The sequence below is a fragment of the Coregonus clupeaformis genome, chromosome 10 (assembly GCF_020615455.1).
Source record: "Coregonus clupeaformis isolate EN_2021a chromosome 10, ASM2061545v1, whole genome shotgun sequence".
Lineage (NCBI taxonomy): Eukaryota > Metazoa > Chordata > Actinopteri > Salmoniformes > Salmonidae > Coregonus > Coregonus clupeaformis.
In genome coordinates this window covers 7,264,666-7,289,847 of record NC_059201.1, presented here as the reverse complement: position 1 = coordinate 7,289,847, position 25,182 = coordinate 7,264,666, and the positions used below count along the sequence as shown (strand labels likewise).

Sequence of the window (25,182 nt, the reverse complement as noted above, 5' to 3'; positions counted from 1 at the left end):
AAAATATGGTGATCAGAGAAATTACTTCCAATAGCTCCTGTGGCGCAATCGGTTAGCGCGCGGTACTTATACAGCAGTATGCAGCAGAGCGATGCCGAGGTTGTGAGTTCAAGCCTCACCAGGAGCAGTGATTTTTCTTGAACCCTCTGCCTCTCTATTTCTTGTCCAGAAAATGATTACTTTTCACTCCATTTAGGAGGATATTGCCCGAATAATATGTATGTTTTGTGATAACAGTTATGAGTGCAAGCACTGCTACAATTCAAACCAAGGGTCTCCTGTTTCACCAGCTAAGCCCAACACGTCTGCAATGCAGGTTGGCAAGCCCGCTGTTTGGAAGAACTTGATGGCAGTTTGTACTTCGCCGAAGAAAGCATCACCATACGTAGTTCTCGAACCCACGACCCTGAGATTAAATGTCTCATGCTCTACCGACTGAGATAGCCAGGCTGTTCAATTACAATTTGGATTTGGACCGAATATAGTACAACGCTCTTCATGCAAAATATGGTGATCAGAGAAATTACTTCCAATAGCTCCTGTGGCGCAATTGGTTAGCGCACGGTACTTATACAGCAGTATGCAGCAGAGCGATGCCGAGGTTGTGAGTTCAAGCCTCACCAGGAGCAGTGATTTTTCTTGAACCCTCTGCCTCTCTATTTCTTGTCCAGAAAATGATTACTTTTCACTCCATTTAGGAGGATATTGCCCGAATAATATGTATGTTTTGTGATAACAGTTATGAGTGCAAGCACTGTTAGAATTCAAACCAAGGGTCTCCTGTTTCACCAGCTAAGCCCAACACGTTTGCAATGCAGGTAGGCAAGCCCGCTGTTTGGAAAAACTGGATGGCAGTTTGTACTTCGCCGAAGAAAGCATCACCATACGTAGTTCTCGAACCCACGACCCTGAGATTAAATGTCTCATGCTCTACCGACTGAGATAGCCAGGCTGTTCAATTACAATTTGGATTTGGACCGAATATAGTACAACGCTCTTCATGCAAAATATGGTGATCAGAGAAATTACTTCCAATAGCTCCTGTGGCGCAATCGGTTAGCGCGCGGTACTTATACAGCAGTATGCAGCAGAGCGATGCCGAGGTTGTGAGTTCAAGCCTCACCAGGAGCAGTGATTTTTCTTGAACCCTCTGCCTCTCTATTTCTTGTCCAGAAAATGATTACTTTTCACTCCATTTAGGAGGATATTGCCCGAATAATATGTATGTTTTGTGATAACAGTTATGAGTGCAAGCACTGCTACAATTCAAACCAAGGGTCTCCTGTTTCACCAGCTAAGCCCAACACGTCTGCAATGCAGGTTGGCAAGCCCGCTGTTTGGAAGAACTTGATGGCAGTTTGTACTTCGCCGAAGAAAGCATCACCATACGTGGTTCTCGAACCCACGACCCTGAGATTAAATGTCTCATGCTCTACCGACTGAGATAGCCAGGCTGTTCAATTACAATTTGGATTTGGACCGAATATCGTACAACGCTCTTCGTGCAAAATATGGTGATCAGAGAAATTACTTCCAATAGCTCCTGTGGCGCAATCGGTTAGCGCGCGGTACTTATACAGCAGTATGCAGCAGAGCGATGCCGAGGTTGTGAGTTCAAGCCTCACCAGGAGCAGTGATTTTTCTTGAACCCTCTGCCTCTCTATTTCTTGTCCAGAAAATGATTACTTTTCACTCCATTTAGGAGGATATTGCCCGAATAATATGTATGTTTTGTGATAACAGTTATGAGTGCAAGCACTGCTAGAATTCAAACCAAGGGTCTCCTGTTTCACCAGCTAAGCCCAACACGTCTGCAATGCAGGTTGGCAAGCCCGCTGTTTGGAAGAACTGGATGGCAGTTTGTACTTCGCCAAGAAAGCATCACCATACGTGGTTCTCGAACCCACGACCCTGAGATTAAATGTCTCATGCTCTACCGACTGAGATAGCCAGGCTGTTCAATTACAATTTGGATTTGGACCGAATATCGTACAACGCTCTTCGTGCAAAATATGGTGATCAGAGAAATTACTTCCAATAGCTCCTGTGGCGCAATCGGTTAGCGCGCGGTACTTATACAGCAGTATGCAGCAGAGCGATGCCGAGGTTGTGAGTTCAAGCCTCACCAGGAGCAGTGATTTTTCTTGAACCCTCTGCCTCTCTATTTCTTGTCCAGAAAATGATTACTTTTCACTCCATTTAGGAGGATATTGCCCGAATAATATGTATGTTTTGTGATAACAGTTATGAGTGCAAGCACTGTTAGAATTCAAACCAAGGGTCTCCTGTTTCACCAGCTAAGCCCAACACGTCTGCAATGCAGGTTGGCAAGCCCGCTGTTTGCAAGAACTGGATGGCAGTTTGTACTTCGCCGAAGACAGCATCACCATACGTGGTTCTCGAACCCACGACCCTGAGATTAAATGTCTCATGCTCTACCGACAGAGATAGCCAGGCTGTTCAATCACAATTTGGATTTGGACCGAATATAGTACAACGCTCTTCATGCAAAATATGGTGATCAGAGAAATTACTTCCAAAAGCTCCTGTGGCGCAATCGGTTAGCGCGCGGTACTTATACAGCAGTATGCAGCAGAGCGATGCTGAGGTTGTGAGTTCAAGCCTCACCAGGAGCAGTGATTTTCTTGAACCCTCTGCCTCTCTATTTCTTGTCCAGAAAATGATTACTTTTCACTCCATTTAGGAGGATATTGCCCGAATAATATGTATGTTTTGTGATAACAGTTATGAGTGCAAGCACTGCTACAATTAAAGTCTCATGCTGTACTGACTGAGCTAGTCAGGCTGTACATTCAAGCTCCTGCTTTGGATTTGCGTGACATTCGTACCTGGATTGCAGTTTGCAAGGTGAGTCGGTGTCTGTTTGGGCCTCGAACCTACAACCCTGAGCTTAGGAGAGTAATGCTTTTTGAAAAGTCTGGTGATCAGCAAGAGAGTGCTTTGAGTGGTAAAAACTTTTAGCTCTAGTTAGGTATACAGAAGAGTGATTTGAAGTTGTAATTTTGAGGCTTAGCTGGAGGACAGCTATTATTGACCTGCGACTGTCTATTTCTAGTCCAGAAAATAGCAATGTTTAATCCATTACAATCAAAGGTGAATCAGAGTGTTTGTTTGGGCCTCGAACCTACAACCCTGAGATTAGGAGAGTCATGCTTTGTGCAAAGTCTGGTGATCATCAAGAGAGTGCCTTGAGTGGTAAAAATATGTAGCTCTTGTTAGTTATACAGAAGAGCGATTTCGAGGTTGTGAGTTTGAAAGGCTTAGCTGGAGGACAGCTATTATTCGACCTGCCTGTCTATTTCTAGTCCAGAAGAATAGCACATTTGAGATCCATTAAATAACAGGCGCTGCTGGGATTCAAACCAAGGATCTCCTGTTTACAAGACAGGCGCTTACACTTGCTAAGACACAGCGCCCGACAAGTTTGCTACACAGGTTGGCAAGCCCGCTCTACAGAGCATGTGGAGCGCAGTTTGTAATGTGAGTTGGACGCCCAGAGAAAAGTTCACCCCCATACGTGGGGCTCGAACCCACGACCCTGAGATTAAGAGTCTCATGCTCTACCAACTGAGCTAGTCAGGCTGTACATTCAAGCTCCTGCTTTGGACTTGCACGACATTCGTACCTGGATTGCAGTTTGCAAGTTGAGTCGGTGTCTGTTTTCGCCTCAAACCTACATCCCTGAGATTAGGAGAGTCATGCTTTGTGCAAAGTCTGGTGATCATCAAGAGAGTGCCTTGAGTGGTAAAAACTTGTAGATCTAGTTAGTTATACAGAAGAATGATTTCGAAGTTGTAAGTTTGAGGCTTAGCTGGAGGACAGCTATTATTGACCTGCGACTGTCTCTTTCTAGTCCTGAAAAATAGCAAAGTTTAATCCATTACAATCACAGGCGCTGCTGGGAGTCGAACCCAGGATCTCCTGTTTACAAGACAGGCACTTTCACCTGCTAAGCCACAGCATCCGACAAATTTGCGATGCACGTTGGCAAGCCCGCTCTACAGAGCATGTGGAGGGCAGACTGTAATGTGAGTTGGTTACGCGCAAGAGAAAAGTTCACACCCAACGTGGGGCTCGAACCCACGACCCTGAGATTAAAAGTCTCATGCTGTACTGACTGAGCTAGTCAGGCTGTACATTCAAGCTCCTGCTTTGGATTTGCGTGACATTCGTACCTGGATTGCAGTTTGCAAGGTGAGTCGGTGTCTGTTTGGGCCTCGAACCTACAACCCTGAGCTTAGGAGAGTAATGCTTTTTGAAAAGTCTGGTGATCAGCAAGAGAGTGCTTTGAGTGGTAAAAACTTTTAGCTCTAGTTAGGTATACAGAAGAGTGATTTCGAAGTTGTAATTTTGAGGCTTAGCTGGAGGACAGCTATTATTGACCTGCGACTGTCTATTTCTAGTCCAGAAAAATAGCAATGTTTAATCCATTACAATCAAAGGTTATTCAGAGTGTCTGTTTGGGCCTCGAACCTACAACCCTGATATTAGGAGAGACATGCTTTGTGCAAAGTCTGGTGATCATCAAGAGAGTGCTTTGAGTGGTAAAAATATGTAGCTCTTGTTAGTTATACAGAAGAGCGATTTCTAAGTTGTAAGTTTGCGGCTTAGCTGGAGGACAGCTATTATTAACCTGCGACTGTCTATTTCTAGTCCAGAAGAATAGCACATTTGAATCCATTATTTAGGTCATTGTGATCACAGGCGCTGCTGGGAGTCAAACCAAGGGTCTCCTGTTTACAAGACAGACGCTTACACTTGCTATGACACAGCGCCCGACAAGTTTCCAAAAAACAGAGGCAAGCCCGCTCTACAGAGCATGTGGAGCGCAGTTTGTAATGTGAGTTGGTTACGCTCCAGAGAAAAACTCACCCCCAACGTGGGGCTGGAACCCACGACCCTGAGATTAAGAGTCTCATGCCCTACCGACTGAGCTATTCAGGCTGTACATTCATTCTCCTGCTTTGGATTTACCTGACATTCGTACCTGGATTTCATTTTGCAAGGTGAATCAGAGTGTTTGTTTTCGCCTCAAACCTACATCCCTGAGATTAGGAGAGTCATGCTTTGTGCAAAGTCTGGTGATCATCAAGAGAGTGCCTTGAGTGGTAAAAACTTGTAGATCTAGTTAGTTATACAGAAGAATGATTTCGAAGTTGTAAGTTTGAGGCTTAGCTGGAGGACAGCTATTATTGACCTGCGACTGTCTCTTTCTAGTCCTGAAAAATAGCAAAGTTTAATCCATTACAATCACAGGCGCTGCTGGGAGTCGAACCCAGGATCTCCTGTTTACAAGACAGGCACTTTCACCTGCTAAGCCACAGCATCCGACAAATTTGCGATGCACGTTGGCAAGCCCGCTCTACAGAGCATGTGGAGGGCAGACTGTAATGTGAGTTGGTTACGCGCAAGAGAAAAGTTCACACCCAACGTGGGGCTCGAACCCACGACCCTGAGATTAAAAGTCTCATGCTGTACTGACTGAGCTAGTCAGGCTGTACATTCAAGCTCCTGCTTTGGATTTGCGTGACATTCGTACCTGGATTGCAGTTTGCAAGGTGAGTCGGTGTCTGTTTGGGCCTCGAACCTACAACCCTGAGCTTAGGAGAGTAATGCTTTTTGAAAAGTCTGGTGATCAGCAAGAGAGTGCTTTGAGTGGTAAAAACTTTTAGCTCTAGTTAGGTATACAGAAGAGTGATTTCGAAGTTGTAATTTTGAGGCTTAGCTGGAGGACAGCTATTATTGACCTGCGACTGTCTATTTCTAGTCCAGAAAAATAGCAATGTTTAATCCATTACAATCAAAGGTTATTCAGAGTGTCTGTTTGGGCCTCGAACCTACAACCCTGATATTAGGAGAGACATGCTTTGTGCAAAGTCTGGTGATCATCAAGAGAGTGCTTTGAGTGGTAAAAATATGTAGCTCTTGTTAGTTATACAGAAGAGCGATTTCTAAGTTGTAAGTTTGCGGCTTAGCTGGAGGACAGCTATTATTAACCTGCGACTGTCTATTTCTAGTCCAGAAGAATAGCACATTTGAATCCATTATTTAGGTCATTGTGATCACAGGCGCTGCTGGGAGTCAAACCAAGGGTCTCCTGTTTACAAGACAGACGCTTACACTTGCTATGACACAGCGCCCGACAAGTTTCCAAAAAACAGAGGCAAGCCCGCTCTACAGAGCATGTGGAGCGCAGTTTGTAATGTGAGTTGGTTACGCTCCAGAGAAAAACTCACCCCCAACGTGGGGCTGGAACCCACGACCCTGAGATTAAGAGTCTCATGCCCTACCGACTGAGCTATTCAGGCTGTACATTCATTCTCCTGCTTTGGATTTACCTGACATTCGTACCTGGATTTCATTTTGCAAGGTGAATCAGAGTGTTTGTTTTCGCCTCAAACCTACATCCCTGAGATTAGGAGAGTCATGCTTTGTGCAAAGTCTGGTGATCATCAAGAGAGTGCCTTGAGTGGTAAAAACTTGTAGATCTAGTTAGTTATACAGAAGAATGATTTCGAAGTTGTAAGTTTGAGGCTTAGCTGGAGGACAGCTATTATTGACCTGCGACTGTCTCTTTCTAGTCCTGAAAAATAGCAAAGTTTAATCCATTACAATCACAGGCGCTGCTGGGAGTCGAACCCAGGATCTCCTGTTTACAAGACAGGCACTTTCACCTGCTAAGCCACAGCATCCGACAAATTTGCGATGCACGTTGGCAAGCCCGCTCTACAGAGCATGTGGAGGGCAGACTGTAATGTGAGTTGGTTACGCGCAAGAGAAAAGTTCACGCCCAACGTGGGGCTCGAACCCACGACCCTGAGATTAAAAGTCTCATGCTGTACTGACTGAGCTAGTCAGGCTGTACATTCAAGCTCCTGCTTTGGATTTGCGTGACATTCGTACCTGGATTGCAGTTTGCAAGGTGAGTCGGTGTCTGTTTGGGCCTCGAACCTACAACCCTGAGCTTAGGAGAGTAATGCTTTTTGAAAAGTCTGGTGATCAGCAAGAGAGTGCTTTGAGTGGTAAAAACTTTTAGCTCTAGTTAGGTATACAGAAGAGTGATTTCGAAGTTGTAATTTTGAGGCTTAGCTGGAGGACAGCTATTATTGACCTGCGACTGTCTATTTCTAGTCCAGAAAAATAGCAATGTTTAATCCATTACAATCAAAGGTTATTCAGAGTGTCTGTTTGGGCCTCGAACCTACAACCCTGATATTAGGAGAGACATGCTTTGTGCAAAGTCTGGTGATCATCAAGAGAGTGCTTTGAGTGGTAAAAATATGTAGCTCTTGTTAGTTATACAGAAGAGCGATTTCTAAGTTGTAAGTTTGCGGCTTAGCTGGAGGACAGCTATTATTAACCTGCGACTGTCTATTTCTAGTCCAGAAGAATAGCACATTTGAATCCATTATTTAGGTCATTGTGATCACAGGCGCTGCTGGGAGTCAAACCAAGGGTCTCCTGTTTACAAGACAGACGCTTACACTTGCTATGACACAGCGCCCGACAAGTTTCCAAAAAACAGAGGCAAGCCCGCTCTACAGAGCATGTGGAGCGCAGTTTGTAATGTGAGTTGGTTACGCTCCAGAGAAAAACTCACCCCCAAAATGGGGCTCGAACCAACGACCCTGAGATTAAGAGTCTCATGCCCTACCGACTGAGCTATTCAGGCTGTACAATCATTCTCCTGCTTTGGATTTACCTGACATTCGTACCTGGATTTCATTTTGCAAGGTGAATCAGAGTGTTTGTTTTTGCCTCAAACCTACATCCCTGAGATTAGGAGAGTCATGCTTTGTGCAAAGTCTGGTGATCATCAAGAGAGTGCCTTGAGTGGTAAAAACTTGTAGATCTAGTTAGTTATACAGAAGAATGATTTCGAAGTTGTAAGTTTGAGGCTTAGCTGGAGGACAGCTATTATTGACCTGCGACTGTCTCTTTCTAGTCCTGAAAAATAGCAAAGTTCAATCCATTACAATCACAGGCGCTGCTGGGAGTCGAACCCAGGATCTCCTGTTTACAAGACAGGCACTTTCACCTGCTAAGCCACAGCATCCGACAAATTTGCGATGCACGTTGGCAAGCCCGCTCTACAGAGCATGTGGAGGGCAGACTGTAATGTGAGTTGGTTACGCGCAAGAGAAAAGTTCACACCCAACGTGGGGCTCGAACCCACGACCCTGAGATTAAAAGTCTCATGCTCTACTGACTGAGCTAGTCAGGCTGTACATTCAAGCTCCTGCTTTGGATTTGCGTGACATTCGTACCTGGATTGCAGTTTGCAAGGTGAGTCAGTGTCTGTTTGGGCCTCGAACCTACAACCCTGAGCTTAGGAGAGTAATGCTTTGTGAAAAGTCTGGTGATCAGCAAGAGAGTGCTTTGAGTGGTAAAATTTTTAGCTCTAGTTAGGTATACAGAAGAGTGATTTTGAAGTTGTAAGTTTGAGGCTTAGCTGGAGGACAGCTATTATTGACCTGCGACTGTCTATTTCTAGTCCAGAAAAATAGCAACGTTTATTCTATTACAATCACAGGCGCTGCTGGGAGTCGAACCCAGGATCTCCTGTTTACAAGACAGGCGCTTTCACCTGCTAAGCCACAGCACCCGACAAATTTGCAATGCACGTTGGCAAGCCCGCTCTACAGAGCATGTGGAGCGCAGTTTGTAATGTGAGTTGGTTACGCGCAAGAGGAAAGTTCACACCCAACGTGGGGCTCGAACCCACAACGCTGAGATTAAGAGTCTCATGCTCTACCAACTGAGCTAGTCAGGCTGTACATTCAAGCTCCTGCTTTGGATTTGCACGACATTCGTACCTGGATTGCAGTTTGCAAGTTGAGTCGGTGTCTGTTTGGGCCTCGAACCTACAACCCTGTGCTTAGGAGAGTCATGCTTTGTGAAAAGTCTGGTGATCAGCAAGAGAGTGCTTTGAGTGGTAAAAACTTTTAGCTCTAGTTAGGTATACAGAAGAGTGATTTCGAAGTTGTAAGTTTGAGGCTTAGCTGGAGGACAGCTATTATTGACCTGCGACTGTCTATTTCTAGTCCAGAAAAATAGCAATGTATAATCCATTACAATCAAAGGTTATTCAGAGTGTCTGTTTGGGCCTCGAACCACAACCCTGATATTAGGAGAGACATGCTTTGTGCAAAGTCTGGGATCATGCCTAACTACAAAGATAGGAGAGTATGCTTTTGAAAGGGTGATCAGCAAGAGAGTGCTTTGAGTGGTAAAAACTTGTAGCTCTTGTTAGTTATACAGAAGAGCGATTTCTAAGTTGTAAGTTTGAGGCTTAGCTGGAGGACAGCTATTATTGACCTGCGACTGTCTATTACTAGTCAAGAAAAATAGCAAAGTTTAATCCATTATTTAGGCATGATCACAGGCGCTGCTGGGAGTCGAACCAAGGGTCTCCTGTTTACAAGACAGGCGCTTTCACCTGCTAAGCCACAGCGCCCGACAAGTTTGCAATGCATGTAGGCAAGCCCGCTCTACAGTGCATTTGGAGGGCAGATTGTAATGTGAGTTGGTTACGCTCCAGAGAAAAGATCACGCCCAACGTGGGGCTCGAACCCACGACCCTGAGATTAAGAGTCTCATGCTCTACCGACTGAGCTAGTCAGGCTATACATTGAAACTCCTGCTTTGGATTTACCTGACATTCGTACCTGGATTGCAGTTTGCAAGGTGAGTCAGAGTGTCTGTTTGGGCCTCGAACCTACAACCCTGAGATTAGGAGAGTAATGCTTTGTGCAAAGTCTGGTGATCAGCAAGAGAGTGCTTTGAGTGGTAAAAACTTTTAGCTCTAGTTAGTTATACAGAAGAGTGATTTCGAGTTGTAAGTTTGAGGCTTAGCTGGAGGACAGCTATTATTGACCTGCTACTGTCATATTATTAGTCAAGAAAAATAGCAAAGTTCAATCCATTACAATCACAGGCGCTGCTGGGAGTCGACCCCAGGATCTCCTGTTTACAAGACAGGCGCTTTCACCTGCTAAGCCACAGCGCACGTCAAGTTTGCAATGCACGTTGGCAATCCCACTCTACAGAGCATGTGGAGGGCAGATAGTAATGTGAGTTGGTTACGCGCAAGAGAAATGTTCACACCCAACGTGAGGCTCGAACCCATGACCCTGAGATTAAGAGTCTCATGCTCTACCAACTGAGCTAGTCAGTTTGTTCATTCAAGATCCTGCTTTGGATTTACCTGACATTCGTACCTGGATTGCAGTTTGCAAGGTGAGTCAGAGTGTCTGTTTGGGCCTCGAACCTACAACCCTGAGATTAGGAGAGTCATGCTTTGTGCAAAGTCTGGTGATCAGCAAGAGAGTGCTTTGAGTGGTAAAAACTTTTAGCTCTAGTTAGTTATACAGAAGAGTGATTTCGAAGTTGTAAGTTTGAGGCTTAGCTGGAGGACAGCTATTATTGACCTGCTACTGTCTATTTCTAGTCCAGAAAAATAGCAAAGTTCAATCCATTACAATCACAGGCGCTGCTGGGAGTCGAACCCAGGATCTCCTGTTTACAAGACAGGCGCTTTCACCTGCTAAGCCACAGCGCCAGACAAGTTTGCAATGCACGTTGGCAAGCCCGCTCTACAGAGCATGTGGAGCGCAGATTGTAATGTGAGTTGGTTACGCTCCAGAGAAAAGTTCACGCCCAACGTGGGGCTCGAACCCACGACCCTGAGATTAAGAGTCTCATGCTCTACCGACTGAGCTAGTCAGGCTATACATTCAAACTCCTGCTTTGGATTTACCTGACATTCGTACCTGGATTGCAGTTTGCAAGGTGAGTCAGAGTGTCTGTTTGGGCCTCGAACCTACAACCCTGAGATTAGGAGAGTAATGCTTTGTGCAAAGTCTGGTGATCAGCAAGAGAGTGCTTTGAGTGGTAAAAACTTTTAGCTCTAGTTAGTTATACAGAAGAGTGATTTCGAAGTTGTAAGTTTGAGGCTTAGCTGGAGGACAGCTATTATTGACCTGCTACTGTCATATTATTAGTCAAGAAAAATAGCAAAGTTCAATCCATTACAATCACTGCTGGGAGTCGAACCCAGGATCTCCTGTTTACAAGACAGGCGCTTTCACCTGCTAAGCCACAGCGCCCGACAAGTTTGCAATGCACGTTGGCAAGCCCGCTCTACAGAGCATGTGGAGCGCAGATTATAATGTGAGTTGGTTACGCTGCAGAGAAAAGTTCACGCCCAACGTGGGGCTCGAACCCACGACCCTGAGATTAAGAGTCTCATGCTCTACCGACTGAGCTAGTCAGGCTATACATTCAAACTCCTGCTTTGGATTTACCTGACATTCGTACCTGGATTGCAGTTTGCAAGGTGAGTCAGAGTGTCTGTTTGGGCCTCGAACCTACAACCCTGAGATTAGGAGAGTAATGCTTTGTGCAAAGTCTGGTGATCAGCAAGAGAGTGCTTTGAGTGGTAAAAACTTTTAGCTCTAGTTAGTTATACAGAAGAGTGATTTCGAAGTTGTAAGTTTGAGGCTTAGCTGGAGGACAGCTATTATTGACCTGCTACTGTCATATTATTAGTCAAGAAAAATAGCAAAGTTCAATCACTGCTGGGAGTCGAACCCAGGATCTCCTGTTTACAAGACAGGCGCTTTCACCTGCTAAGCCACAGCGCCCGACAAGTTTGCAATGCATGTTGGCAAGCCCGCTCTACAGAGCATTTGGAGCGCAGATTGTAATGTGAGTTGGTTACGCTCCAGAGAAAAGTTCACGCCCAACGTGGGGCTCGAACCCACGACCCTGAGATTAAGAGTCTCATGCTCTACCGACTGAGCTAGTCAGGCTATACATTCAAACTCCTGCTTTGGATTTACCTGACATTCGTACCTGGAATGCAGTTTGCAAGGTGAGTCAGAGTGTCTGTTTGGGCCTCGAACCTACAACCCTGAGATTAGGAGAGTAATGCTTTGTGCAAAGTCTGGTGATCAGCAAGAGAGTGCTTTGAGTGGTAAAAACTTTTAGCTCTAGTTAGTTATACAGAAGAGTGATTTCGAAGTTGTAAGTTTGAGGCTTAGCTGGAGGACAGCTATTATTGACCTGCTAGTGTCATATTATTAGTCAAGAAAAATAGCAAAGTTCAATCCATTACAATCACAGGCGCTGCTGGGAGTCGAACCCAGGATCTCCTGTTTACAAGACAGGCGCTTTCACCTGCTAAGCCACAGCGCCCGACAAGTTTGCAATGCACGTTGGCAAGCCCGCTCTACAGAGCATGTGGAGCGCAGATTGTAATGTGAGTTGGTTACGCCCCAGAGAAAAGTTCACGCCCAACGTGGGGCTCGAACCCACGACCCTGAGATTAAGAGTCTCATGCTCTACCGACTGAGCTAGTCAGGCTATACATTCAAACTCCTGCTTTGGATTTACCTGACATTCGTACCTGGATTGCAGTTTGCAAGGTGAGTCAGAGTGTCTGTTTGGGCCTCGAACCTACAACCCTGAGATTAGGAGAGTCATGCTTTGTGCAAAGTCTGGTGATCAGCAAGAGAGTGCTTTGAGTGGTAAAAACTTTTAGCTCTAGTTAGTTATACAGAAGAGTGATTTCGAAGTTGTAAGTTTGAGGCTTAGCTGGAGGACAGCTATTATTGACCTGCTACTGTCATATTACTAGTCCAGAAAAATAGCAAAGTTCAATCCATTACAATCACAGGCGCTGCTGGGAGTCGAACCCAGGATCTCCTGTTTACAAGACAGGCGCTTTCACCTGCTAAGCCACAGCGCCCGACAAGTTTGCAATGCACGTTGGCAAGCCCGCTCTACAGAGCATGCGGAGCGCAGATTGTAATGTGAGTTGGTTACGCTCCAGAGAAAAGTTCACGCCCAACGTGGGGCTCGAACCCACGACCCTGAGATTAAGAGTCTCATGCTCTACCGACTGAGCTAGTCAGGCTATACATTCTAACTCCTGCTTTGCATTTACCTGACATTCGTACCTGGATTGCAGTTTGCAAGGTGAGTCAGAGTGTCTGTTTGGGCCTCGAACCTACAACCCTGAGATTAGGAGATTAATGCTTTGTGCAAAGTCTGGTGATCAGCAAGAGAGTGCTTTGAGTGGTTAAAACTTTTAGCTCTAGTTAGTTATACAGAAGAGTGCTTTCGAAGTTGTAAGTTTGAGGCTTAGCTGGAGGACAGCTATTATTGACCTGCTACTGTCATATTATTAGTCAAGAAAAATAGCAAAGTTCAATCCATTACAATCACAGGCGCTGCTGGGAGACGAACCCAGGATCTCATGTTTACAAGACAGGCGCTTTCACCTGCTAAGCCACAGCGCCCGACAAGTTTGCAATGCACGTTGGCAAGCCCGCTCTACAGAGCATGTGGAGCGCAGATTGTAATGTGAGTTGGTTACGCTCCAGAGAAAAGTTCACGCCCAACGTGGGGCTCGAACCCACGACCCTGAGATTAAGAGTCTCATGCTCTACCGACTGAGCTAGTCAGGCTATACATTCAAACTCCTGCTTTGGATTTACCTGACATTCGTACCTGGATTGCAGTTTGCAAGGTGAGTCAGAGTGTCTGTTTGGGCCTCGAACCTACAACCCTGAGATTAGGAGAGTAATGCTTTGTGCAAAGTCTGGTGATCAGCAAGAGAGTGCTTTGAGTGGTAAAAACTTTTAGCTCTAGTTAGTTATACAGAAGAGTGATTTCGAAGTTGTAAGTTTGAGGCTTAGCTGGAGGACAGCTATTATTGACCTGCTACTGTCATATTACTAGTCAAGAAAAATAGCAAAGTTCAATCCATTACAATCACAGGCGCTGCTGGGAGTCGAACCCAGGATCTCCTGTTTACAAGACAGGCGCTTTCACCTGCTAAGCCACAGCGCCCGACAAGTTTGCAATGCACGTTGGCAAGCCCGCTCTACAGAGCATGTGGAGCGCAGATTGTAATGTGAGTTGGTTACGCTCCAGAGAAAAGTTCACGCCCAACGTGGGGCTCGAACCCACGACCCTGAGATTAAGAGTCTCATGCTCTACCGACTGAGCTAGTCAGGCTATACATTCAAACTCCTGCTTTGGATTTACCTGACATTCGTACCTGGATTGCAGTTTGCAAGGTGAGTCAGAGTGTCTGTTTGGGCCTCGAACCTACAACCCTGAGATTAGGAGAGTAATGCTTTGTGCAAAGTCTGGTGATCAGCAAGAGAGTGCTTTGAGTGGTAAAAACTTTTAGCTCTAGTTAGTTATACAGAAGAGTGATTTCGAAGTTGTAAGTTTGAGGCTTAGCTGGAGGACAGCTATTATTGACCTGCTACTGTCATATTATTAGTCAAGAAAAATAGCAAAGTTCAATCCATTACAATCACAGGCGCTGCTGGGAGTCGAACCCAGGATCTCCTGTTTACAAGACAGGCGCTTTCACCTGCTAAGCCACAGCGCCTGGACAAGTTTGCAATGCACGTTGGCAAGCCCGCTCTACAGAGCATGTGGAGCGCAGATTGTAATGTGAGTTGGTTACGCTCCAGAGAAAAGTTCACGCCCAACGTGGGGCTCGAACCCACGACCCTGAGATTAAGAGTCTCATGCTCTACCGACTGAGCTAGTCAGGCTATACATTCAAACTCCTGCTTTGGATTTACCTGACATTCGTACCTGGATTGCAGTTTGCAAGGTGAGTCAGAGTGTCTGTTTGGGCCTCGAACCTACAACCCTGAGATTAGGAGAGTAATGCTTTGTGCAAAGTCTGGTGATCAGCAAGAGAGTGCTTTGAGTGGTAAAAACTTTTAGCTCTAGTTAGTTATACAGAAGAGTGATTTCGAAGTTGTAAGTTTGAGGCTTAGCTGGAGGACAGCTATTATTGACCTGCTACTGTCATATTATTAGTCAAGAAAAATAGCAAAGTTCAATCCATTACAATCACAGGCGCTGCTGGGAGTCGAACCCAGGATCTCCTGTTTACAAGACAGGCGCTTTCCCCTGCTATGCCACAGCGCCCGACAAGTTTGCAATGCACGTTGGCAAGCCCGCTCTACAGAGCATGTGGAGCGCAGATTATAATGTGAGTTGGTTACGCTCCAGGGAAAAGTTCACTCCCAACGTGGGGCTCGAACCCACGACCCTGAGATTAAGAGTCTCATGCTCTACCGACTGAGCTAGTCAGCCTATACATTCAAACTCCTGCTTTGGATTTACCTGACATTCGTACCTGGATTGCAGTTTGCAAGGTGAGTCAGAGTGTCTGTTTGGGCCTCGAACCTACAACCCTGAGATTAGGAGAGTCATGCTTTGTGCAAAGTCTGGTGATCAGCAAGAGAGTGCTTTGAGTGGTAAAAACTTTTAGCTCTAGTTAGTTATACAGAAGAGTGATTTCGAAGTTGTAAGTTTGAGGCTTAGCTGGAGGACAGCTATTATTGACCTGCTACTGTCTATTTCTAGTCCAGAAAAATAGCAAAGTTCAATCCATTACAATCACAGGCGCACAGGCTGGGAATTCGAACCCAGGATCTCCTGTTTACAAGACAGGCGCTTTCACCTGCTAAGCCACAGCGCCCGACAAGTTTGCAATGCACGTTGGCAACCCCGCTCTACAGAGCATGTGGAGCGCAGATTGTAATGTGAGTTGGTTACGCTCCAGAGAAAAGTTCACGCCCAACGTGGGGCTCGAACCCACGACCCTGAGATTAAGAGTCTCATGCTCTACCGACTGAGCTAGTCAGGCTGTCTATACATTCAAACTCCTGCTTTGGATTTACCTGACATTCGTACCTGGATTGCAGTTTGCAAGGTGAGTCAGAGTGTCTGTTTGGGCCTCGAACCTACAACCCTGAGATTAGGAGAGTAATGCTTTGTGCAAAGTCTGGTGATCAGCAAGAGAGTGCTTTGAGTGGTGTAAAAACTTTTGCTCTAGTTAGTTATACAGAAGAGTGATTTCGAAGTTGTAAGTTTGAGGCTTAGCTGGAGGACAGCTATTATTGACCTGCTACTGTCATATTATTAGTCAAGAAAAATAGCAAAGTTCAATCCATTACAATCACAGGCGCTGCTGGGAGTCGAACCCAGGATCTCCTGTTTACAAGACAGGCGCTTTCACCTGCTAAGCCACAGCGCCAAAGAAGTTTTGCAATGCACGTTGGCAAGCCCGCTCTACAGAGCATGTGGAGCGCAGATTGTAATGTGATGGTTGGTTCGCAGAGAAAAAGTTCCACGCCCAACGTGGGGCTCGAACCCACGACCCTGAGATTAAGAGTCTCATGCTCTACCGACTGAGCTAGTCAGGCTATACATTCAAACTCCTGCTTTGGATTTACCTGACATTCGTACCTGGATTGCAGTTTGCAAGGTGAGTCAGAGTGTCTGTTTGGGCCTCGAACCTACAACCCTGAGATTAGGAGAGTAATGCTTTGTGCAAAGTCTGGTGATCAGCAAGAGAGTGCTTTGAGTGGTAAAAACTTTTAGCTCTAGTTAGTTATACAGAAGAGTGATTTCAAAGTTGTAAGTTTGAGGCTTAGCTGGAGGACAGCTATTATTGACCTGCTACTGTCATATTATTAGTCAAGAAAAATAGCAAAGTTCAATCACAGGCGCTGCTGGGAGTCGAACCCAGGATCTCCTGTTTACAAGACAGGCGCTTTCACCTGCTAAGCCACAGCGCCAGACAAGTTTGCATTGCACGTTGGCAAGCCCGCTCTACAGAGCATGTGGAGGGCAGATTGTAATGTGAGTTGGTTACGCGCAGAGAAAAGTTCACGCCCAACGTGGGGCTCGAACCCACGACCCTGAGATTAAGAGTCTCATGCTCTACCGACTGAGCTAGTCAGGCTATACATTCAAACTCCTGCTTTGGATTTACCTGACATTCGTACCTGGATTGCAGTTTGCAAGGTGAGTCAGAGTGTCTGTTTGGGCCTCGAACCTACAACCCTGAGATTAGGAGAGTAATGCTTTGTGCAAAGTCTGGTGATCAGCAAGAGAGTGCTTTGAGTGGTAAAAACTTTTAGCTCTAGTTAGTTATACAGAAGAGTGATTTCGAAGTTGTAAGTTTGAGGCTTAGCTGGAGGACAGCTATTATTGACCTGCTACTGTCATATTATTAGTCAAGAAAAATAGCAAAGTTCAATCCATTACAATCACAGGCGCTGCTGGGAGTCGAACCCAGGATCTCCTGTTTACAAGACAGGCGCTTTCACCTGCTAAGCCACAGCGCCAGACAAGTTTGCAATGCACGTTGGCAAGCCCGCTCTACAGAGCATGTGGAGCGCAGATTGTAATGTGAGTTGGTTACGCTCCAGAGAAAAGTTCACGCCCAACGTGGGGCTCGAACCCACGACCCTGAGATTAAGAGTCTCATGCTCTACCGACTGAGCTAGTCAGGCTATACATTCAAAACCCTGCTTTGGATTTACCTGACATTCGTACCTGGATTGCAGTTTGCAAGGTGAGTCAGAGTGTCTGTTTGGGCCTCGAACCTACAACCCTGAGATTAGGAGAGTAATGCTTTGTGCAAAGTCTGGTGATCAGCAAGAGAGTGCTTTGAGTGGTAAAAACTTTTAGCTCTAAGTTAGTTATACAGAAGAGTGATTTCGAAGTTGTAAGTTTGAGGCTTAGCTGGAGGACAGCTATTATTGACCTGCTACTGTCATATTATTAGTCAAGAAAAATAGCAAAGTTCAATCCATTACAATCACAGGGCGCTGCGGGAGTCGAACCCAGGATCTCCTGTTTACAAGACAGGCGCTTTCACCTGCTAAGCCACAGCGCCAGACAAGTTTGCAATGCACGTTGGCAAGCCCGCTCTACAGAGCATGTGGAGCGCAGATTGTAATGTGAGTTGGTTACGCGCCAGAGAAAAGTTCACGCCCAACGTGGGGCTCGAACCCACGACCCTGAGATTAAGAGTCTCATGCTCTACCGACTGAGCTAGTCAGGCTATACATTCAAACTCCTGCTTTGGATTTACCTGACATTCGTACCTGGATTGCAGTTTGCAAGGTGAGTCAGAGTGTCTGTTTGGGCCTCGAACCTACAACCCTGAGATTAGGAGAGTAATGCTTTGTGCAAAGTCTGGTGATCAGCAAGAGAGTGCTTTGAGTGGTAAAAACTTTTAGCTCTAGTTAGTTATACAGAAGAGTGATTTCGAAGTTGTAAGTTTGAGGCTTAGCTGGAGGACAGCTATTATTGACCTGCTACTGTCATATTATTAGTCAAGAAAAATAGCAAAGTTCTACAATCCATACAGGCGCTGCTGGGAGTCGAACCCAGGATCTCCTGTTTACAAGACAGGAGCTTTCACCTGCTAAGCTACAGCGCCCGACAAGTTCGCAATGCACGTTGGCAAGCCCGCTCTACAGAGCATGTGGAGGGCAGATTGTAATGTGAGTTGGTTACGCTCCAGAGAAAAGTTCACACCCAACGTGGGGCTCGAACCCACGACCCTGAGATTAAGAGTCTCATGCTCTACCGACTGAGCTAGTCAGCCTATACATTCAAACTCCTGCTTTGGATTTACCTGACATTCGTACCTGGATTGCAGTTTGCAAGGTGAGTCAGAGTGTCTGTTTGGGCCTCGAACCTACAACCCTGAGATTAGGAGAGTAATGCTTTGTGCAAAGTCTGGTGATCAGCAAGAGAGTGCTTTGAGTGGTAAAAACTTTTAGCTCTAGTTAGTTATACAGAAGAGTGATTTCGAAGTTGTAAGTTTGAGGCTTAGCTGGAGGACAGCTATTATTGACCTGCTACTGTCATATTATTAGTCAAGAAAAATAGCAAAGTTCAATCACAGGCGCTGCTGGGAGTCGAACCCAGGATCTCCTGTTTACAAGACAGGCGCTTTCACCTGCTAAGCCACAGCGCCAGACAAGTTTGCATTGCACGTTGGCAAGCCCGCTCTACAGAGCATGTGGAGCGCAGATTGTAATGTGAGTTGGTTACGCTCCAGAGAAAAGTTCACGCCCAACGTGGGGCTCGAACCCACGACCCTGAGATTAAGAGTCTCATGCTCTACCGACTGAGCTAGTCAGGCTATACATTCAAACTCCTGCTTTGGATTTACCTGACATTCGTACCTGGATTGCAGTTTGCAAGGTGAGTCAGAGTGTCTGTTTGGGCCTCGAACCTACAACCCTGAGATTAGGAGAGTAATGCTTTGTGCAAAGTCTGGTGATCAGCAAGAGAGTGCTTTGAGTGGTAAAAACTTTTAGCTCTAGTTAGTTATACAGAAGAGTGATTTCGAAGTTGTAAGTTTGAGGCTTAGCTGGAGGACAGCTATTATTGACCTGCTACTGTCATATTATTAGTCAAGAAAAATAGCAAAGTTCAATCCATTACAAGCGCTGCTGGGAGTCGAACCCAGGATCTCCTGTTTACAAGACAGGCGCTTTCACCTGCTAAGCCACAGCGCCAGACAAGTTTGCAATGCACGTTGGCAAGCCCGCTCTACAGAGCATGTGGAGCGCAGATTGTAATGTGAGTTGGTTACGCGCCAGAGAAAAGTTCACGCCCAACGTGGGGCTCGAACCCACGACCCTGAGATTAAGAGTCTCATGCTCTACCGACTGAGCTAGTCAGGCTATACATTCAAACTCCTGCTTTGGATTTACCTGACATTCGTACCTGGATTGCAGTTTGCAAGGTGAGTCAGAGTGTCTGTTTGGGCCTCGAACCTACAACCCTGAGATTAGGAGAGTAATGCTTTGTGCAAAGTCTGGTGATCAGCAAGAGAGTGCTTTGAGTGGTAAAAACTTTTAGCTCTAGTTAGTTATACAGAAGAGTGATTTCGAAGTTGTAAGTTTGAGGCTTAGCTGGAGGACAGCTATTATTGACCTGCTACTGTCATATTATTAGTCAAGAAAAATAGCAAAGTTCTACAATCCATTACAGGCGCTGCTGGGAGTCGAACCCAGGATCTCCTGTTTACAAGACAGGCGCTTTCACCTGCTAAGCCACAGCGCCAGACAAGTTTGCAATGCACGTTGGCAAGCCCGCTCTACAGAGCATGTGGAGCGCAGATTGTAATGTGAGTTGGTTACGCTCAAGAGAAAAGTTCACGCCCAACGTGGGGCTCGAACCCACGACCCTGAGATTAAGAGTCTCATGCTCTACCGACTGAGCTAGTCAGGCTATACATTCAAACTCCTGCTTTGGATTTACCTGACATTCGTACCTGGATTGCAGTTTGCAAGGTGAGTCAGAGTGTCTGTTTGGGCCTCGAACCTACAACCCTGAGATTAGGAGAGTAATGCTTTGTGCAAAGTCTGGTGATCAGCAAGAGAGTGCTTTGAGTGGTAAAAACTTTTAGCTCTAGTTAGTTATACAGAAGAGTGATTTCGAAGTTGTAAGTTTGAGGCTTAGCTGGAGGACAGCTATTATTGACCTGCTACTGTCATATTATTAGTCAAGAAAAATAGCAAAGTTCAATCCATTACAATCACAGGCGCTGCTGGGAGTCGAACCCAGGATCTCCTGTTTACAAGACAGGCGCTTTCACCTGCTAAGCCACAGCGCCCGACAAGTTTGCAATGCACGTTGGCAATCCCGCTCTACAGAGCATGTGGAGGGCAGATTGTAATGTGAGTTGGTTACGCGCAAGAGAAAAGTTCACGCCCAACGTGGGGCTCGAACCCACGACCCTGAGATTAAGAGTCTCATGCTCTACCGACTGAGCTAGTCAGGCTATACATTCAAACTCCTGCTTTGGATTTACCTGACATTCGTACCTGGATTGCAGTTTGCAAGGTGAGTCAGAGTGTCTGTTTGGGCCTCGAACCTACAACCCTGAGATTAGGAGAGTAATGCTTTGTGCAAAGTCTGGTGATCAGCAAGAGAGTGCTTTGAGTGGTAAAAACTTTTAGCTCTAGTTAGTTATACAGAAGAGTGATTTCGAAGTTGTAAGTTTGAGGCTTAGCTGGAGGACAGCTATTATTGACCTGCTACTGTCATATTATTAGTCAAGAAAAATAGCAAAGTTCAATCCATTACAATCACAGGCGCTGCTGGGAGTCGAACCCAGGATCTCCTGTTTACAAGACAGGCGCTTTCACCTGCTAAGCCACAGCGCCCGACAAGTTTGCAATGCACGTTGGCAAGCCCCGCTCTACAGAGCATGTGGAGGGCAGATTGTAATGTGAGTTGGTTACGCTCCAGAGAAAAGTTCACGCCCAACGTGGGGCTCGAACCCACGACCCTGAGATTAAGAGTCTCATGCTCTACCGACTGAGCTAGTCAGGCTATACATTCAAACTCCTGCTTTGGATTTACCTGACATTCGTACCTGGATTGCAGTTTGCAAGGTGAGTCAGAGTGTCTGTTTGGGCCTCGAACCTACAACCCTGAGATTAGGAGAGTAATGCTTTGTGCAAAGTCTGGTGATCAGCAAGAGAGTGCTTTGAGTGGTAAAAACTTTTAGCTCTAGTTAGTTATACAGAAGAGTGATTTCGAAGTTGTAAGTTTGAGGCTTAGCTGGAGGACAGCTATTATTGACCTGCTACTGTCATATTATTAGTCAAGAAAAATAGCAAAGTTCAATCCATTACAATCACAGGCGCTGCTGGGAGTCGAACCCAGGATCTCCTGTTTACAAGACAGGCGCTTTCACCTGCTAAGCCACAGCGCCAGACAAGCTTGCATTGCACGTTGGCAAGCCCGCTCTACAGAGCATGTGGAGGGCAGATTGTAATGTGAGTTGGTTACGCGCAAGAGAAAAGTTCACGAACAACGTGGGGCTCGAACCCACGACCCTGAGATTAAGAGTCTCATGCTCTACCGACTGAGCTAGTTAGGCTATACATTCAAACTCCTGCTTTGGATTTACCTGACATTCGTACCTGGATTGCAGTTTGCAAGGTGAGTCAGAGTGTCTGTTTGGGCCTCGAACCTACAACCCTGAGATTAGGAGAGTAATGCTTTGTGCAAAGTCTGGTGATCAGCAAGAGAGTGCTTTGAGTGGTAAAAACTTTTAGCTCTAGTTAGTTATACAGAAGAGTGATTTCGAAGTTGTAAGTTTGAGGCTTAGCTGGAGGACAGCTATTATTGACCTGCTACTGTCATATTATTAGTCAAGAAAAATAGCAAAGTTCAATCACAGGCGCTGCTGGGAGTCGAACCCAGGATCTCCTGTTTACAAGACAGGCGCTTTCACCTGCTAAGCCACAGCGCCAGACAAGTTTGCAATGCACGTTGGCAAGCCCGCTCTACAGAGCATGTGGAGCGCAGATTGTAATGTGAGTTGGTTACGCTCCAGAGAAAATTTCACGCCCAACGTGGGGCTCGAACCCACGACCCTGAGATTAAGAGTCTCATGCTCTACCGACTGAGCTAGTCAGGCTATACATTCAAACTCCTGCTTTGGATTTACCTGACATTCGTACCTGGATTGCAGTTTGCAAGGTGAGTCAGAGTGTCTGTTTGGGCCTCGAACCTACAACCCTGAGATTAGGAGAGTAATGCTTTGTGCAAAGTCTGGTGATCAGCAAGAGAGTGCTTTGAGTGGTAAAAACTTTTAGCTCTAGTTAGTTATACAGAAGAGTGATTTCGAAGTTGTAAGTTTGAGGCTTAGCTGGAGGACAGCTATTATTGACCTGCTACTGTCATATTATTAGTCAAGAAAAATAGCAAAGTTCAATCCATTACAATCACAGGCGCTGCTGGGAGTCGAACCCAGGATCTCCTGTTTACAAGACAGGCGCTTTCACCTGCTAAGCCACAGCGCCAGACAAGTTTGCAATGCACGTTGGCAAGCCCGCTCTACAGAGCATGTGGAGCGCAGATTGTAATGTGAGTTGGTTACGCTCCAGAGAAAAGTTCACGCCCAACGTGGGGCTCGAACCCACGACCCTGAGATTAAGAGTCTCATGCTCTACCGACTGAGCTAGTCAGGCTATACATTCAAACTCCTGCTTTGGATTTACCTGACATTCGTACCTGGATTGCAGTTTGCAAGGTGAGTCAGAGTGTCTGTTTGGGCCTCGAACCTACAACCCTGAGATTAGGAGAGTAATGCTTTGTGCAAAGTCTGGTGATCAGCAAGAGAGTGCTTTGAGTGGTAAAAACTTTTAGCTCTAGTTAGTTATACAGAAGAGTGATTTCGAAGTTGTAAGTTTGAGGCTTAGCTGGAGGACAGCTATTATTGACCTGCTACTGTCATATTATTAGTCAAGAAAAATAGCAAAGTTCAATCCATTACAATCACAGGCGCTGCTGGGAGTCGAACCCAGGATCTCCTGTTTACAAGACAGGCGCTTTCACCTGCTAAGCCACAGCGCCCAGACAAGTTTGCAATGCACGTTGGCAAGCCCGCTCTACAGAGCATGTGGAGCGCAGATTGTAATGTGAGTTGGTTACGCGCAAGAGAAAAGTTCACGCCCAACGTGGGGCTCGAACCCACGACCCTGAGATTAAGAGTCTCATGCTCTACCGACTGAGCTAGTCAGGCTATACATTCAAACTCCTGCTTTGGATTTACCTGACATTCGTACCTGGATTGCAGTTTGCAAGGTGAGTCAGAGTGTCTGTTTGGGCCTCGAACCTACAACCCTGAGATTAGGAGAGTAATGCTTTGTGCAAAGTCTGGTGATCAGCAAGAGAGTGCTTTGAGTGGTAAAAACTTTTAGCTCTAGTTAGTTATACAGAAGAGTGATTTCGAAGTTGTAAGTTTGAGGCTTAGCTGGAGGACAGCTATTATTGACCTGCTACTGTCATATTATTAGTCAAGAAAAATAGCAAAGTTCAATCCATTACAATCAAGGCGCTGCTGGGAGTCGAACCCAGGATCTCCTGTTTACAAGACAGGCGCTTTCACCTGCTAAGCCACAGCGCCCGACAAGTTTGCAATGCACGTTGGCAAGCCCGCTCTACAGAGCATGTGGAGCGCAGATTGTAATGTGAGTTGGTTACGCGCAAGAGAAAAGTTCACGCCCAACGTGGGGCTCGAACCCACGACCCTGAGATTAAGAGTCTCATGCTCTACCGACTGAGCTAGTCAGGCTATACATTCAAACTCCTGCTTTGGATTTACCTGACATTCGTACCTGGATTGCAGTTTGCAAGGTGAGTCAGAGTGTCTGTTTGGGCCTCGAACCTACAACCCTGAGATTAGGAGAGTAATGCTTTGTGCAAAGTCTGGTGATCAGCAAGAGAGTGCTTTGAGTGGTAAAAACTTTTAGCTCTAGTTAGTTATACAGAAGAGTGATTTCGAAGTTGTAAGTTTGAGGCTTAGCTGGAGGACAGCTATTATTGACCTGCTACTGTCATATTATTAGTCAAGAAAAATAGCAAAGTTCAATCCATTACAATCAAGGCGCTGCTGGGAGTCGAACCCAGGATCTCCTGTTTACAAGACAGGCGCTTTCACCTGCTAAGCCACAGCGCCCAGACAAGTTTGCAATGCACGTTGGCAAGCCCGCTCTACAGAGCATGTGGAGCGCAGATTGTAATGTGAGTTGGTTACGCTCCAGAGAAAAGTTCACGCCCAACGTGGGGCTCGAACCCACGACCCTGAGATTAAGAGTCTCATGCTCTACCGACTGAGCTAGTCAGGCTATACATTCAAACTCCTGCTTTGGATTTACCTGACATTCGTACCTGGATTGCAGTTTGCAAGGTGAGTCAGAGTGTCTGTTTGGGCCTCGAACCTACAACCCTGAGATTAGGAGAGTAATGCTTTGTGCAAAGTCTGGTGATCAGCAAGAGAGTGCTTTGAGTGGTAAAAACTTTTAGCTCTAGTTAGTTATACAGAAGAGTGATTTCGAAGTTGTAAGTTTGAGGCTTAGCTGGAGGACAGCTATTATTGACCTGCTACTGTCATATTATTAGTCAAGAAAAATAGCAAAGTTCAATCCATTACAATCACTGCTGGGAGTCGAACCCAGGATCTCCTGTTTACAAGACAGGCGCTTTCACCTGCTAAGCCACAGCGCCCGACAAGTTTGCAATGCACGTTGGCAAGCCCGCTCTACAGAGCATGTGGAGGGCAGATTGTAATGTGAGTTGGTTACGCTCCAAGAGAAAAGTTCACGCCCAACGTGGGGCTCGAACCCACGACCCTGAGATTAAGAGTCTCATGCTCTACCGACTGAGCTAGTCAGGCTATACATTCAAACTCCTGCTTTGGATTTACCTGACATTCGTACCTGGATTGCAGTTTGCAAGGTGAGTCAGAGTGTCTGTTTGGGCCTCGAACCTACAACCCTGAGATTAGGA

The 25,182-nt window shown here is 46.0% G+C and overlaps 58 non-coding genes across 58 annotated transcripts; 6 read left to right on the top strand and 52 right to left on the bottom strand.

Annotated features, from left to right (window-relative positions):
* The first annotated feature begins 33 nt into the window (after window positions 1-33).
* On the top strand, window positions 34-127 carry trnai-uau. The gene is made up of 2 exons: window positions 34-71; window positions 92-127. It is a non-coding gene; the product is annotated as a tRNA-Ile (tRNA).
* A 408-nt stretch (window positions 128-535) lies between these two features.
* On the top strand, window positions 536-629 carry trnai-uau. Its single transcript has 2 exons — window positions 536-573; window positions 594-629. It is a non-coding gene; the product is annotated as a tRNA-Ile (tRNA).
* A 408-nt stretch (window positions 630-1,037) lies between these two features.
* trnai-uau lies at window positions 1,038-1,131 on the top strand. Its single transcript has 2 exons — window positions 1,038-1,075; window positions 1,096-1,131. It is a non-coding gene; the product is annotated as a tRNA-Ile (tRNA).
* A 408-nt stretch (window positions 1,132-1,539) lies between these two features.
* trnai-uau lies at window positions 1,540-1,633 on the top strand. The gene is made up of 2 exons: window positions 1,540-1,577; window positions 1,598-1,633. It is a non-coding gene; the product is annotated as a tRNA-Ile (tRNA).
* A 407-nt stretch (window positions 1,634-2,040) lies between these two features.
* On the top strand, window positions 2,041-2,134 carry trnai-uau. The gene is made up of 2 exons: window positions 2,041-2,078; window positions 2,099-2,134. It is a non-coding gene; the product is annotated as a tRNA-Ile (tRNA).
* Window positions 2,135-2,542: 408 nt separating this feature from the next.
* Window positions 2,543-2,636, top strand: trnai-uau. The gene is made up of 2 exons: window positions 2,543-2,580; window positions 2,601-2,636. It is a non-coding gene; the product is annotated as a tRNA-Ile (tRNA).
* A 1,444-nt stretch (window positions 2,637-4,080) lies between these two features.
* On the bottom strand, window positions 4,081-4,153 carry trnak-uuu. Its single transcript has one exon. It is a non-coding gene; the product is annotated as a tRNA-Lys (tRNA).
* A 1,291-nt stretch (window positions 4,154-5,444) lies between these two features.
* Window positions 5,445-5,517, bottom strand: trnak-uuu. Its single transcript has one exon. It is a non-coding gene; the product is annotated as a tRNA-Lys (tRNA).
* Window positions 5,518-6,808: 1,291 nt separating this feature from the next.
* trnak-uuu lies at window positions 6,809-6,881 on the bottom strand. Its single transcript has one exon. It is a non-coding gene; the product is annotated as a tRNA-Lys (tRNA).
* A 1,291-nt stretch (window positions 6,882-8,172) lies between these two features.
* Window positions 8,173-8,245, bottom strand: trnak-uuu. Its single transcript has one exon. It is a non-coding gene; the product is annotated as a tRNA-Lys (tRNA).
* A 307-nt stretch (window positions 8,246-8,552) lies between these two features.
* On the bottom strand, window positions 8,553-8,626 carry trnat-ugu. Its single transcript has one exon. It is a non-coding gene; the product is annotated as a tRNA-Thr (tRNA).
* Window positions 8,627-8,721: 95 nt separating this feature from the next.
* trnak-cuu lies at window positions 8,722-8,794 on the bottom strand. Its single transcript has one exon. It is a non-coding gene; the product is annotated as a tRNA-Lys (tRNA).
* Window positions 8,795-9,404: 610 nt separating this feature from the next.
* On the bottom strand, window positions 9,405-9,478 carry trnat-ugu. Its single transcript has one exon. It is a non-coding gene; the product is annotated as a tRNA-Thr (tRNA).
* Window positions 9,479-9,573: 95 nt separating this feature from the next.
* On the bottom strand, window positions 9,574-9,646 carry trnak-cuu. The gene has a single exon. It is a non-coding gene; the product is annotated as a tRNA-Lys (tRNA).
* An 862-nt stretch (window positions 9,647-10,508) lies between these two features.
* On the bottom strand, window positions 10,509-10,582 carry trnat-ugu. The gene has a single exon. It is a non-coding gene; the product is annotated as a tRNA-Thr (tRNA).
* A 95-nt stretch (window positions 10,583-10,677) lies between these two features.
* Window positions 10,678-10,750, bottom strand: trnak-cuu. The gene has a single exon. It is a non-coding gene; the product is annotated as a tRNA-Lys (tRNA).
* Window positions 10,751-11,224: 474 nt separating this feature from the next.
* Window positions 11,225-11,297, bottom strand: trnak-cuu. Its single transcript has one exon. It is a non-coding gene; the product is annotated as a tRNA-Lys (tRNA).
* Window positions 11,298-11,761: 464 nt separating this feature from the next.
* On the bottom strand, window positions 11,762-11,834 carry trnak-cuu. The gene has a single exon. It is a non-coding gene; the product is annotated as a tRNA-Lys (tRNA).
* Window positions 11,835-12,145: 311 nt separating this feature from the next.
* Window positions 12,146-12,219, bottom strand: trnat-ugu. Its single transcript has one exon. It is a non-coding gene; the product is annotated as a tRNA-Thr (tRNA).
* Window positions 12,220-12,314: 95 nt separating this feature from the next.
* On the bottom strand, window positions 12,315-12,387 carry trnak-cuu. The gene has a single exon. It is a non-coding gene; the product is annotated as a tRNA-Lys (tRNA).
* Window positions 12,388-12,698: 311 nt separating this feature from the next.
* trnat-ugu lies at window positions 12,699-12,772 on the bottom strand. Its single transcript has one exon. It is a non-coding gene; the product is annotated as a tRNA-Thr (tRNA).
* Window positions 12,773-12,867: 95 nt separating this feature from the next.
* On the bottom strand, window positions 12,868-12,940 carry trnak-cuu. Its single transcript has one exon. It is a non-coding gene; the product is annotated as a tRNA-Lys (tRNA).
* A 480-nt stretch (window positions 12,941-13,420) lies between these two features.
* Window positions 13,421-13,493, bottom strand: trnak-cuu. The gene has a single exon. It is a non-coding gene; the product is annotated as a tRNA-Lys (tRNA).
* A 311-nt stretch (window positions 13,494-13,804) lies between these two features.
* On the bottom strand, window positions 13,805-13,878 carry trnat-ugu. Its single transcript has one exon. It is a non-coding gene; the product is annotated as a tRNA-Thr (tRNA).
* A 95-nt stretch (window positions 13,879-13,973) lies between these two features.
* On the bottom strand, window positions 13,974-14,046 carry trnak-cuu. The gene has a single exon. It is a non-coding gene; the product is annotated as a tRNA-Lys (tRNA).
* Window positions 14,047-14,357: 311 nt separating this feature from the next.
* Window positions 14,358-14,431, bottom strand: trnat-ugu. Its single transcript has one exon. It is a non-coding gene; the product is annotated as a tRNA-Thr (tRNA).
* A 96-nt stretch (window positions 14,432-14,527) lies between these two features.
* trnak-cuu lies at window positions 14,528-14,600 on the bottom strand. The gene has a single exon. It is a non-coding gene; the product is annotated as a tRNA-Lys (tRNA).
* A 1,036-nt stretch (window positions 14,601-15,636) lies between these two features.
* trnak-cuu lies at window positions 15,637-15,709 on the bottom strand. The gene has a single exon. It is a non-coding gene; the product is annotated as a tRNA-Lys (tRNA).
* Window positions 15,710-16,025: 316 nt separating this feature from the next.
* Window positions 16,026-16,099, bottom strand: trnat-ugu. Its single transcript has one exon. It is a non-coding gene; the product is annotated as a tRNA-Thr (tRNA).
* A 96-nt stretch (window positions 16,100-16,195) lies between these two features.
* trnak-cuu lies at window positions 16,196-16,268 on the bottom strand. Its single transcript has one exon. It is a non-coding gene; the product is annotated as a tRNA-Lys (tRNA).
* Window positions 16,269-16,569: 301 nt separating this feature from the next.
* Window positions 16,570-16,643, bottom strand: trnat-ugu. The gene has a single exon. It is a non-coding gene; the product is annotated as a tRNA-Thr (tRNA).
* A 94-nt stretch (window positions 16,644-16,737) lies between these two features.
* Window positions 16,738-16,810, bottom strand: trnak-cuu. Its single transcript has one exon. It is a non-coding gene; the product is annotated as a tRNA-Lys (tRNA).
* A 311-nt stretch (window positions 16,811-17,121) lies between these two features.
* trnat-ugu lies at window positions 17,122-17,195 on the bottom strand. Its single transcript has one exon. It is a non-coding gene; the product is annotated as a tRNA-Thr (tRNA).
* A 95-nt stretch (window positions 17,196-17,290) lies between these two features.
* On the bottom strand, window positions 17,291-17,363 carry trnak-cuu. Its single transcript has one exon. It is a non-coding gene; the product is annotated as a tRNA-Lys (tRNA).
* Window positions 17,364-17,844: 481 nt separating this feature from the next.
* Window positions 17,845-17,917, bottom strand: trnak-cuu. Its single transcript has one exon. It is a non-coding gene; the product is annotated as a tRNA-Lys (tRNA).
* A 307-nt stretch (window positions 17,918-18,224) lies between these two features.
* On the bottom strand, window positions 18,225-18,298 carry trnat-ugu. Its single transcript has one exon. It is a non-coding gene; the product is annotated as a tRNA-Thr (tRNA).
* Window positions 18,299-18,767: 469 nt separating this feature from the next.
* On the bottom strand, window positions 18,768-18,841 carry trnat-ugu. Its single transcript has one exon. It is a non-coding gene; the product is annotated as a tRNA-Thr (tRNA).
* Window positions 18,842-18,936: 95 nt separating this feature from the next.
* trnak-cuu lies at window positions 18,937-19,009 on the bottom strand. The gene has a single exon. It is a non-coding gene; the product is annotated as a tRNA-Lys (tRNA).
* A 305-nt stretch (window positions 19,010-19,314) lies between these two features.
* On the bottom strand, window positions 19,315-19,388 carry trnat-ugu. The gene has a single exon. It is a non-coding gene; the product is annotated as a tRNA-Thr (tRNA).
* A 95-nt stretch (window positions 19,389-19,483) lies between these two features.
* trnak-cuu lies at window positions 19,484-19,556 on the bottom strand. The gene has a single exon. It is a non-coding gene; the product is annotated as a tRNA-Lys (tRNA).
* Window positions 19,557-19,864: 308 nt separating this feature from the next.
* On the bottom strand, window positions 19,865-19,938 carry trnat-ugu. Its single transcript has one exon. It is a non-coding gene; the product is annotated as a tRNA-Thr (tRNA).
* A 95-nt stretch (window positions 19,939-20,033) lies between these two features.
* On the bottom strand, window positions 20,034-20,106 carry trnak-cuu. Its single transcript has one exon. It is a non-coding gene; the product is annotated as a tRNA-Lys (tRNA).
* Window positions 20,107-20,417: 311 nt separating this feature from the next.
* trnat-ugu lies at window positions 20,418-20,491 on the bottom strand. Its single transcript has one exon. It is a non-coding gene; the product is annotated as a tRNA-Thr (tRNA).
* Window positions 20,492-20,586: 95 nt separating this feature from the next.
* Window positions 20,587-20,659, bottom strand: trnak-cuu. Its single transcript has one exon. It is a non-coding gene; the product is annotated as a tRNA-Lys (tRNA).
* A 311-nt stretch (window positions 20,660-20,970) lies between these two features.
* trnat-ugu lies at window positions 20,971-21,044 on the bottom strand. The gene has a single exon. It is a non-coding gene; the product is annotated as a tRNA-Thr (tRNA).
* Window positions 21,045-21,140: 96 nt separating this feature from the next.
* On the bottom strand, window positions 21,141-21,213 carry trnak-cuu. Its single transcript has one exon. It is a non-coding gene; the product is annotated as a tRNA-Lys (tRNA).
* A 311-nt stretch (window positions 21,214-21,524) lies between these two features.
* trnat-ugu lies at window positions 21,525-21,598 on the bottom strand. The gene has a single exon. It is a non-coding gene; the product is annotated as a tRNA-Thr (tRNA).
* A 469-nt stretch (window positions 21,599-22,067) lies between these two features.
* On the bottom strand, window positions 22,068-22,141 carry trnat-ugu. Its single transcript has one exon. It is a non-coding gene; the product is annotated as a tRNA-Thr (tRNA).
* A 95-nt stretch (window positions 22,142-22,236) lies between these two features.
* Window positions 22,237-22,309, bottom strand: trnak-cuu. Its single transcript has one exon. It is a non-coding gene; the product is annotated as a tRNA-Lys (tRNA).
* Window positions 22,310-22,620: 311 nt separating this feature from the next.
* On the bottom strand, window positions 22,621-22,694 carry trnat-ugu. Its single transcript has one exon. It is a non-coding gene; the product is annotated as a tRNA-Thr (tRNA).
* Window positions 22,695-22,789: 95 nt separating this feature from the next.
* trnak-cuu lies at window positions 22,790-22,862 on the bottom strand. Its single transcript has one exon. It is a non-coding gene; the product is annotated as a tRNA-Lys (tRNA).
* A 311-nt stretch (window positions 22,863-23,173) lies between these two features.
* Window positions 23,174-23,247, bottom strand: trnat-ugu. The gene has a single exon. It is a non-coding gene; the product is annotated as a tRNA-Thr (tRNA).
* Window positions 23,248-23,343: 96 nt separating this feature from the next.
* trnak-cuu lies at window positions 23,344-23,416 on the bottom strand. The gene has a single exon. It is a non-coding gene; the product is annotated as a tRNA-Lys (tRNA).
* A 310-nt stretch (window positions 23,417-23,726) lies between these two features.
* trnat-ugu lies at window positions 23,727-23,800 on the bottom strand. Its single transcript has one exon. It is a non-coding gene; the product is annotated as a tRNA-Thr (tRNA).
* A 95-nt stretch (window positions 23,801-23,895) lies between these two features.
* On the bottom strand, window positions 23,896-23,968 carry trnak-cuu. The gene has a single exon. It is a non-coding gene; the product is annotated as a tRNA-Lys (tRNA).
* A 310-nt stretch (window positions 23,969-24,278) lies between these two features.
* trnat-ugu lies at window positions 24,279-24,352 on the bottom strand. Its single transcript has one exon. It is a non-coding gene; the product is annotated as a tRNA-Thr (tRNA).
* A 96-nt stretch (window positions 24,353-24,448) lies between these two features.
* Window positions 24,449-24,521, bottom strand: trnak-cuu. Its single transcript has one exon. It is a non-coding gene; the product is annotated as a tRNA-Lys (tRNA).
* Window positions 24,522-24,996: 475 nt separating this feature from the next.
* On the bottom strand, window positions 24,997-25,069 carry trnak-cuu. Its single transcript has one exon. It is a non-coding gene; the product is annotated as a tRNA-Lys (tRNA).
* Window positions 25,070-25,182: the final 113 nt, after the last annotated feature.